The sequence below is a fragment of the Rattus rattus genome, chromosome X (genome assembly GCF_011064425.1).
Source record: "Rattus rattus isolate New Zealand chromosome X, Rrattus_CSIRO_v1, whole genome shotgun sequence".
In the NCBI taxonomy this organism is placed as follows: Eukaryota; Metazoa; Chordata; class Mammalia; order Rodentia; family Muridae; genus Rattus; species Rattus rattus.
Genome location: NC_046172.1, coordinates 33510351 through 33519400, shown reverse-complemented (window position 1 = coordinate 33519400; position 9050 = coordinate 33510351). Strand labels below are relative to the sequence as shown.

Sequence of the window (9050 nt, the reverse complement as noted above, 5' to 3'; positions counted from 1 at the left end):
ACTGCCCTTTGGATGCTACTCTGGTTGAGAGAGACCTTTTCAAAATAGGATGTGAGTCCGTAGGTGTTTCTTCATATGTATATCCCGGGATGTCCCATTTATCTAGTCCAGTCATTAAGGAGCAAATGTCAGGTGTGAGTGGCAGCCAACATGTCCATAGAAGGGCCATTTTACTTTGTTCCCATACTGTATCCCCTATCTGGGAGATGACTTGCCAGGTTAGTTTCTGGGGGATATGGGAGTTTGAACTATTTATCATACTAAGATCGACTAGCAAAAGCAGAAACAGGAGGATGACACACATGCAATTTGAGGGGGTTCTCTGTCTTTTCGACTCTCCATCCCTCATCTGGAGGATCTGCAGGCTTAACATGGAAGCATGGATCCAGGTAGGGATTCCTTCAACCTTAACAGCCATAGGAGTGGTCAGCAGTACCAGATAGGGTCCTTTCCAGTGAGGCTCAAGGTTGGCAGCTCGATACTGTTGTAGATAGACTGAGTCTCCAACCTGGAACTGGTGTGGCACCTGCAGGTCTCTGGGTTGATAGGCTTCAGTGAGCTGGTTCCAGACTTCTTTTTGAATAGTCTCTAGGGCCTTTAACCTGCTGTACAAGGGTCTAGAGGAGTGAACTTCAGGTGGGGTATATGGATTAAAATTTACTAAAGGTGGATGTTCACCATACATGAGTTCAAACGGAGTCAATCCAAACCTCTCAGGGGTATTCCTGGCCCTGAATAAGGCAAAGGGCAGGAGGGCTGTCCAGTCTGTAATGCCAGTCTCCAAGGACAATTTAGTCATGGTTTCTTTTAGAGTTATATTCATCCTTTCTACCGGACCTGAACTTTGGGTTCGGTAAACACAATGTAGCTTGTAATTAAAGCCCAGTATCCTGGCCAATCCCTGACTTACCTGGGCAATAAACATGGGGTCATTATCAGACCCAATTACCTTGGGGATTCCAAACCGGGGAAGGATTTCTTCTAGAATCTTCTTAGCCACAATCTGAGCAGCCTCTCCTTTGGTGGGGAATGCTTCGACCCACCCTGCGAAAGTGTCTACAAACACTATGAGGTATTTGTAGCCATATCTGGCAGCATTTACCTCTGTAAAGTCCACCTCCCAGTAGCTGCCAGGCCTATTTCCTAGTAGCCTACGACATTTTGGGATTCTGCTGGACTGGGCATTTACCAAGTGACAGGGAACTCATTTTCTGACTGTCCTGTCAGCCAGTTCCCCCAGCCCAATGATGTAATAGGGGGAAGCCTGGACAATAGTGTTTAAGTGTTTGGCACCCAGATGGGTGAGCTGATGCAGTTGTTGCAGATAATCGACAGCCTCTCTCCTTGGGAGGATGTGTTTTCCAACTCCCATCTCATACATCTCTTGAGGGGAGTGTTGATGGAACCCCAAATTAGCCCTTCTCTTGAGGTCCTCCTTGGTATACTGAAAGTTAGTCACACATGGCTGAACTGGACAATCAGAAAGGGGAAAAAGGGTTACACTTGTTGCTGCTTTTCTAACTTACTGGTCAGCTAACTGATTTCCCAAGGCCATTGAATTGCTGGCCTTCTGATGTCCAGGGCAATGGATAATGGCCAACTTAAGGGGCCCATGGACGGCTTCTAAAAGTTCTAGAATTTTTTGTTTATTTTTAATGTCCTTTCCTACAGAGGTTAAAAGTCCTCTTTTCTATAGATGGTTCCATGTACATGAACAGTAGCAAAGGTATATTGACTGTCAGTGTAGATGTTGAGCTTTTTCCCTTTTCCCAAGCACAGGGCCTGGGTCAAGGCCATTAGTTCTGCTTTTTGAGCCAAGGTTCCTTCTGGCAGGCTGCTGGCCCAGATGACTTTTTCTCCATCTACCACCACTGCCCTCGCCACCATTTTACCTCCGTCCAGGAAACTGCTACCATCTGTGTACCATGTTGCTTGGGCATCAAGCAGGGGTGTATCTCTGAGATCTCAACATACTCCAGTTTCTTCAGCCGGGACTTCTTGACAGTCATGAAGCACCGTGGCAGCTTCAGGATCGGTCTCAGGCAGCAGAGAGGCATGGTTAAGGATGACAGGAGGTGAGAACCAAACTCTGTCCTCATTTAAAAGGAGTCTCTTGTAGTGAGTCAGCCGGGCATTTGACAGCCAGCGCTCAGGGGGTTGCCTGATGTTGCTTTCAAGTGCATGGGGGCCTACTGCAGTCAGGTGTTGTTCAAAGGTCAGTTTATCAGAGTCTTTCACCAGCAAGGCTACAGCTGCTATTGACTGTAAACAGGCAGGCCATCCACTAGCCACGGGATCTAGTTTTTTGGATAAATATGCTGTTGGCCTCTTCTGGGGTCCTAATTGTTGAGTCAGAACTCCTCTCATTATTCTCTTCTTCTCATCTATATATAAGGTGAAAGGCTTAGACGCATATGGTAGTGACAGTGCTGGGGCCGGGGCCATGAGGAGGGCCTTTTTGATAGCATGAAAGGCCTGTTGTTGCTCTCTTCCCCATATGAAAGGAGTTTTCTCCCTGGTTAGTGGATATAGAGGAGCTGCCAGCAGGGCAAATCCCGGTATCCACAGTCTACACAATCCTGCTGTTCCCAGAAATTTACGCACTTGGCGGGGTGTGTGGCGGGGATCTGAGTCACAGTTTTTTTTCTGGCATCTGTTAGCCATCTCTTTCCTGCTTTTAGAATATACCCCAAGTACTTTACCTCTCTCTTGCAGATCTGAGATTTCTTAGTTGATTCCCTGTATCCAAGCTGGGATAGTTCTCTCAGGAGTAGGTCTGTACTTCTGCAGCACTCGTCCTCAGTTTCCCCTGCCATCAGGCGATCATAGATATACTGCAAGAGAGTTACCTGGGGATTGCTGGTCCAGAAATGAGCCAGATCCTGATGTAATGCATTATCAAAGAGAGTGGCAGATTTCTTGAATCCCGCGGGGAGTCTGGTCCATTTCAGTTGTGCACTTAGGTCAGACTCTGGGTCCTTCCACTCAAAGGCAAAGATCTGGCTAGCAGGGTGAAGTTGTAGGCAAAAGAAGGCATCTTTAAGGTCTAACACAGTATACCAAACTCGGTTGGGGGGATAGAGAACTTAGCAAGTTATTTGGATTTGGCACAGTGGGGTGTATGTCCTGTACCTTCCTATTCATTTCCCATAAGTCCTGGACCAGTCGGTAGTCCACTGTCCCTGGGTTGCTATCAGGGAGTAGGGGAGTGTTCCAAGGTGAGGTGCATTTTACCAACACCCCTAATTCAAGGAGGCACTGAATGTGGGGTCGGATGCCAGCTCTTGCCTCCTGACTCATGGGGTACTGTCAGACTGCCACAGGGGTGGCAGAGGCTTTTAATTCTACCATCACTGGGGGCTGTTGAATGGCCAGCCCAAGCCCTGCAGTTTTGCCCAGACACCTGGAATCTTATTCATCCAGGTAGTGAGTTCCTGTGGGTAATTGTCTGGCAGGGAATTGAAAAGTCTATGTTCATCTTCAATTTTTAAAGTCAAAGTAGCAATTAGATCAGGGTTGGGTTCTACGGCATCAGGGTTGGGGAGAGAATGTGATTTGGGCTCTCATTTGAGTTAGCAAGTCCCTCCCCAAGAGGGGAGTGGGACATTCAGGAATGACCAACAATGAGTGAGATACCCAGCCCACTCCTAGGTCCACCATTCTTCGGGTAGTCCATGAATATTGACAATGGCCAGTAGGCCCCACAACCCATGATCTCCTTTTAGAGTGTGGTCCAGATGGTTGAAACAAAATAGAATGCTGAGCTCCTGTATCAACCAGGAATTCCACGGGTCTCCCCTCCACTTCAAGTGTTACCCAAGCTTGGGGAGGGTCACTGAGCCCTGTCCCCACTAATCATCATCTCCTAGGGCTAACACTTTCTTAGGCAGGGGAGTTTTTTCTTCTTCTTAGGGCATTCACGAGCCCAATGTCCCTTTTCTCTACAATAGGCACACTGGTCCCTTTCCATAGATACACGATTGTCCAGATTTTTCACTTGCCTTCCTTTATCTCTATCTCTAATACCATGTCCTCTGTCACTTACCACTGCAGCCAGGATCCGAGTGAGACTTTCTTCTTGTCTTTTGTCTCTTTCTTTTTCTCTTTTTGATTCACATTCCTCTTTTTCTTTTTTTTTTCTTTTTTTTTTCTCTTACTCTGTCTCTCTCTTATGGTACACTTTCTCTGCTTCCTTTACTAAATCTCGCAGGTCCATGTCTTGCAATCCTTCTAGCCTCTGTAGCTTTCTCGTAATGTCTGTGGCAGATTGTCCTATAAAGGCCATAGCCACCGTGGTGGGATCAAAAGGGGTGTACCTGAGGTAGGCCTCCATGAGGCACTCCAAGAACAGAGGGGGGTTCAGTGGGTCCCTGCAGTACCTCTCTTACCTTGGCCAAATTGGTGGGGCGTCTTGCTGCCCCTTGGAGACCAGCCACTAGAGCCTGGTGGTAGACTGTCAACCTCTCCCTACCTTCTGGGGTGTTGTAGTCCCAATTGGGTCATGAAAGGGGGGATCCAAGATCAATAAGGTTTGGTAGCTGGGTCATTTGTCCATCTGGTCCTGGCACATTCTTACAAGCCTCCAGCAAAATCCTCTCCTTTTCTTCTATAGTGGAGAGGGCCTGTAAAAGCTGCTGACAGTCATCCCATGTGGGTTGGTGGGAAAACATAATGGAACTCATAAGACTGATTAGTTTCTGAGGGTCTTCTGAAAAGGGAGGATGATTAAGTTTTCAATTATAAAGATTAGAGGAGGAGAAAGGCCAATGCTGAAGGGGTTGCATCCCCTCACTTTGACCTGTGTGAGGCCCATAAGCCCACAAGGAAAAAACAGGAATCGGGCCAGTAGAGGAGTCAGGGGTGAGTGCTCACCGGCTTCTCATCCCCTGGGAAGGACCAGAAGCACCTGCAGCTGGAGGGACAAAGGATTCAGGAGGTTGGATAGGTGAGAAGGTTGGAGGATAAGGAGGAGGAGCATCTAGGAGGAGCAAAACCTCCTGAACATCAGGATAGACGTTTGGAGGAGCCGGTTGGGAGGGCTCCCGCTCGGAAGTTTGGACTGCCAGAATCTGTGAGTCCAGTAGTCGCAGGGTTTGATTAACCCATGGTTTTACCTAGGGGGGCAGTGTTCCAGTCAAATCTTCCCAGACCAGGATGTAGGGCTGCTGACCAGTGTGTCCATGTGGCCCAGGCTGAAAGAAAACTCTCTTAACACTCTTTATAGTTTTCATGTTCAAAGATCCCTGAGGGGGCCAATTGACTTGAAAAGTTGGCCACTTAGAGGCACAGAATGTCTGCCATGGTCCCTTTTTGACCTCCACCAACAGATTGTGTGCTCTCGCCTTTACCTCTCCCTAGTGGTTTAGGGTGAGGCTGAGGGGGGTGGTGATCTTCTGTCCAATTATTCCACAAAAGACAAGGACAAGAACAGAAACAGACAGAAAAAAGATACAAGAATCTACGAGACAGCAGCCTCTCTGACTTTTCAGCAAGACTGAAAATGAAAAAGCTTTTGACAGACCATGTCTGAGGGGAGTGTCTGGCAACAGAAATGTCTGATCAGGTCTGTGTCTCACAAACATTACCCTAGAGGCTACCAGGTGTCCCTGGTCCTCCTCAGGCCCTGGGGCATCCCCCAGGTTTGCAGCCTGAGACCTTAAACACTCTCACGAGTGAAAGGCAGCAGAACCAGGCCAAACACTCTCACGAGTGAAAGGCAATTACAGGCTAAAAGGGAATACAGGCAGAATGCTCTTATGCACGAAAGGCAATTACAGGCCTAAAGCTCTTACAAGCAGCAGGTAGTTACAGGCCTAGGCTACTGAGTTTAGACAAACAAAAAGACAGAACAGTTAAAGGTGCCACCTTAACTCCAAGAGTGGTCACAGTGTCAAGGGGTGGTCGTTCATCTTGGATGAGCCCCCAAATGAAAGACCCTCAGATTGAGGAGACTCTTGCTCCAATCCTGAGGGCACCACCACCCCACGAACACACTGGACTCAGTCTTGATGTAAAATCATGAGGATCCCTCTGGATACAAGTGCACTGGGGCTCAACATGGTCCTCACGCAGGAGGGATGTGAAGAGCCTTGAACAGCAGAAATGTAAAGTTTATATAGCCACACAGCTTCATTAGCTCAGCTATTCCAGTGCCAAGGATATCTGACTAGGCAGATGTCTTCCGTCCTGGAGTTCCCAGGACAAGGCTGCAACCATATCAATGCAGCCATTTCAGTACCAAGGACGTCTGACTTGATATATGTTTTCCTGTCCTGGGGTTCCCAGGACAAGGACCAAGGATATCTGACTTGGCAGATGTTTCTCTCCTGGAGTTCCCAGGACAAGGCTATAGCTATGTCAGCACAGCTATATCAGTATTAAGGACATCTAACTTGACAAATGTTTTCCCATCCTGGGGTACAATCTATAGTGGTCAGTCAGCTTCCAGGAGATGTTTCCTGACTTGTAATTGCCCTGCAGTAAATACAATCTATACCATCTGTTCTTATGGTCGGGCAACTTCGTAAAGAGTGGGTGGGAATGTGCTTTCTGTACTTTCTGGTCTATTGTCTAATGTCTAGGGGCTAAACAAGGGCCAGCATAAAAGATTCTCATTCTTAAGAAATGGCTGCACTAATATCGAATGGGGATCTTTCACTATCTCCTGAAATTTTTATTCAACTGATTATATGAACCTGAGAATTCACATATCAAACAAATTTTCTGGTAATTCTTGAAGGTTATTCTATGTCTTTAAGGAACATAAGTAGATGAGAAAAACGATAGTGAGACAGGGTGACTGCAAGGCAGGCTTCAAATTGACAGTTCAGAAAACTAGGCCTAAACCTTTTTTTCTTTTTCAAGAACTGTGCAAGTCTAGGCTAGTCCAGGCAAGTCATTTACTAAAAACATTCCAGGCCTCAGGCAGCCAGTCAGGAACACCGCTGCCACCAAAAGCTGCCCTGCCACCTGGCCTGAGGCAAGGGCAATGGTCTAACAAAAGTTTCTAGACTTCCCCAGCAAGAGTTTCCAGTTCCTCATGTCCCAGCATTCTGGGATATCCTCACAGATAGAGCCAACAGATTAAAATAAAGGTCACCTACCCATTCTCAGAATTCCCCTAATGTGCTTTTAAATTGGGTCTTTGAACTCACTTGGGTGTATCCATCTTGGTAGATGATAAACCCCAGCATACTGGATTTCAGCAGAATAAAATGCTCTTTGATTTTACATACTATATGAGTCTGGGGTAACATTTTTCAGTGAATCATGGATCCTTACAAAAGCAGGGTTCCTGAGATTCATGCTTCTTGTTTCTAGAGAGAACATTTTGAGATGAAATTGTTGGAGGTATGGGGGATGGTATCTAAACAAGACCAATAGGGAAAATTGGAGGACCCATGTGATTTGTAACATACCAAAGTCATCCATCTGTTTAGTGGGCTTCCAGCATTACCCTTATGCTTTCCCAGTCCTGAATATATAAAGCTGTTGGTTTAATTTTCTCCACAGCTTGATCCTTCCTGTGGTTAAATTTTTTTCTAAAGTTAATTAATTTTATTTAATGCCTATGGGGGTTTCACCTGAATATCTGAGCACTGTGTGCATAGAGGTCAGAGGAAGAAGTTAGATCTCTTGGGTCTAGAGATAGAAATATTTGTGAGTTTTCACAAGGGTACTGGGAATTGGACCTAGGTTTGCTTGAAGAGCAACCAGTGGCTCTTAAAAGTTCAGCCACCTCTACAACCCACTTACTCTATTCTTCGTTAGTGCCAAGGAATTGATTCAATAGTCCTCTAGACACCTACTGGCACTCTAGTTATAATTCTTATCTTTCTAGGTTCAATAAAAAAATTGAGAATTACTATTTGTATCTTGTAAATAATTATCTCCTATACATACATATATATATATATATACATATATATATATGATCATTAGTCAATGGTCAGTTTGTTTGAGACTCTCCAGTATTTTTTATTAATCACATATGAATCCTAACTGTTTCAAATACACTTTTATCTATATTCTAACCTTTAATTTTGGAGTTTGGTGTTATAAATCTCAAATACCCTGTGATGATAAGAATATCTTGTATCCCTTTTATATTTCCATGTTATAATATATCTTCTTGTGCTTTAAAAAATAACTCAAAATGTCACAGTGTTATATAATATATTTTATGATGATAGAAACATTTATAAAACACAAATAAAATAACTTAGATGGAATTCCTCATGTCTTTCAAATATTCTCAATATACATCCGTGATTCTATTGATATAATATTTTGTAGAGGACATATGCATATCCTTTGTTTTATGAAATAAAGCAATATTTGTAGGTTTAGTTGTATTCCCTATATAGTTAGAATAAACCCATAATAAAACTTATGGTAAAGGGAGTGGTATTTGAGTTTGAAGTGGAATCAAGATGAGCTTTCATGAGGAGTGAAAATATTATCTAGCTTATAATTCTAGGTCAGACACATGGATTTATGACTTTAAAAAACCTTAAGCCTTTCTGATCTCTAGACTGGCAACATTTTTAGTTGTTTTTTTTTTTTTTTTGAGCAACATTGTATCTATTAACTTTTGATAATGTTTTCAATTAAATATTACAATTCTAAATGATAAAGCTGGCTCTAGAGTTAAATGGAATGAAAAATACTTTGTAAATATCATGTTTGGCTAGACAGATTGGTTAGCAGCACCCATGTCTGGCAAGTCACAACTGCATGTAACCCCAGCTATTTGTTATCCAATACATATTTCTGGTTTTAGTGGACATGCGCGCACAAGCACGCACACACACACACACACACACACACACACACACACACACACGTAGCATACTTAAACAAATAAAAATAATAAAATAAACACGTAATAGAAACAAACTGAGCAGGAGAGTAGGATGTGATAGTTAACAAATGCCACAATTATCATCAAACCAGAGCAAAGTAAGTCTCAGAAAAGCAGCAAGAGCTTCCAATGATGGATTCATGAGTTTACTTGTATGGAATATGTTGTCTGAAGTTGTAGTGTATGG

At 44.3% G+C, this 9050-nt stretch overlaps 1 pseudogene; it reads right to left on the bottom strand.

The window, feature by feature from the left end:
• Window positions 1-260: 260 nt before the first annotated feature.
• Window positions 261-5582, bottom strand: LOC116887821 (annotated as a pseudogene).
• Between the last annotated feature and the right edge of the window lie 3468 nt (window positions 5583-9050).